We start from the raw sequence: 1,674 nt of genomic DNA, 5'->3' as shown, positions 1-1,674 counted from the left end.
CCATGTTTAGACCCTGCTGACTACTGCTGCTGCCGTTTCCAGTCTCCTGAGGGATCGACCCGAACCCCTCCCCTCCTACACCTCTCAGCTGCTCAACTGTTTTCAAGCGCTTCAACATTAAAAGGTGCTGCAGCTTCATTTACTATTTGACCTGTGCAGACGACATAGATCCACCGCTTCTTAATTCTCATTGCTCTTTGATCGCTCCGCTGGCTGCTGTCTCTGCAGGCTGCATCTGCTGAACCAAGCTATGCAGAGGAGGAGTCCCCGCTCAGCTGCTCAGCTGCAAATGTGAGTAAAGGATTTCCTTTATTTGTAGATTGAAATACCTTCCCTTTCCATTATCAGCTGGGTCATTTTCCTGGAAAAAGACTGTTTTAAACATAAAGTGCACAGAAACGGAAGCAAACATTTTCCTAAATGCTTAAATGGGTTTCACTTTTGGTGGAAAAAGTTTTGAATGAACCATTTTCTTCTTTTGTCTTGTCACCTCTTGTTTGATCTCATCAAAATGCAGCTTGGCTCATTAACTATTTTTTCCCCCATGGCCACAGTGATGCAGTTAAGTTTAGAAAAGCAGAGCACAAATAAAGCACATCAGCATTATTTAAGGCATCATGAAGGTGACTTAAATGGTAGTCTAGAGGTTCAGACAGGACAACACAGTGACAACACTTTCTTCATATCACAAATTTTTACAGTAAAAAAGAAAATCATCGACCATCTAAATGTTTGAAATTCTTTGAATCCTGCACTTCGCACTATGAATCTAAAAACAAAGGTGCTGTAACTCACATCAGAGTCTACTGTATGTCACTCTAGCCGCACAGAAATCAGACCTGTGCTCAGTATTTTCAGACATGACGTGACCCAAATCTCTCCCATCCGCTCTCTCTACAGTAACTATCCCAGCAGCTGGGATGCAGAGTTATCAAGTTGCGTGAACATATTGCAAAATGATTTACAGCTGAGTCAGAAATAGTGCAACTTCCGATGCTGCTGGTCCGCTCTCATCCAGGCAGGGGGACAAGTTTCCATGGCAGGTGGAGTCTGTGGGAAATTACTAAAAGTAGTTCGACTCTCCCGGCTGCCCCCGGCAACTCGACGCTGACGCACACATGCACACGCTGTACAGGCAGCAATGCTGGAGACTACAGAACCAGGTTTTCATGTGGCGTGTGTGTGTGTGTGTGTGTGTGTGTGTGTGTGGGGGTGTGCGTGTGTTTCCATGTAGGTGTGAAGCCGGGTCGTCTTATAGTTTTGAAGCCCTTGGATGCCACGAGCAGCTGGATCTCAAGGACAGCCAGGACTCTGAGGACCCCACAGAATACTGTTATGGTACGGCAGCGTCTCTCAACTCACTCCATCATCTGCAGATGTATTCATTTACATTTGGCCTCTCCATCCCTTCAGAGCGACCTGTACTAGGTTGTTTTAAATGATTCTTTCACCAACAATGTGGTACAATGAATTGTGGGTAATTAATTATTTAGCCCGGGGAAAGGGTGCCTAATGTTTTTGGCTTAAAATTAGTCAGTTTTAGGGGCATCGAGTGGCGCAGTGGTTGAGCAGGCGCCCCATATGTAGAGGCTACAGTCCTTGCTGCAGTCGGCCCCGGTTCGAATCCTGCATCGGACGGCCCTTTACTGCATGTCATTCCCCCTCTCTCTGCCT

The 1,674-nt window shown here is 46.2% G+C and overlaps 1 long non-coding RNA gene across 1 annotated transcript; it reads left to right on the top strand.

Annotated features, from left to right (window-relative positions):
* The first annotated feature begins 9 nt into the window (after positions 1-9).
* On the top strand, positions 10-1,471 carry LOC111667958 (uncharacterized). The gene is made up of 3 exons (XR_002761696.2): positions 10-124; positions 229-291; positions 1,235-1,471. It is a non-coding gene; the product is annotated as an uncharacterized LOC111667958 (long non-coding RNA).
* The last annotated feature ends 203 nt before the right edge of the window (positions 1,472-1,674 follow it).

Source organism: Seriola lalandi, unplaced genomic scaffold, assembly GCF_002814215.2.
Source record: "Seriola lalandi dorsalis isolate HSWRI2012SDOR001 ecotype SW California unplaced genomic scaffold, Sedor1 jcf7180002003811, whole genome shotgun sequence".
NCBI classification, from domain to species: domain Eukaryota; kingdom Metazoa; phylum Chordata; class Actinopteri; order Carangiformes; family Carangidae; genus Seriola; species Seriola lalandi.
The sequence above is the reverse complement of the archived record's forward strand: the minus strand, read 5'-3'. Positions and strand labels throughout refer to the sequence as shown.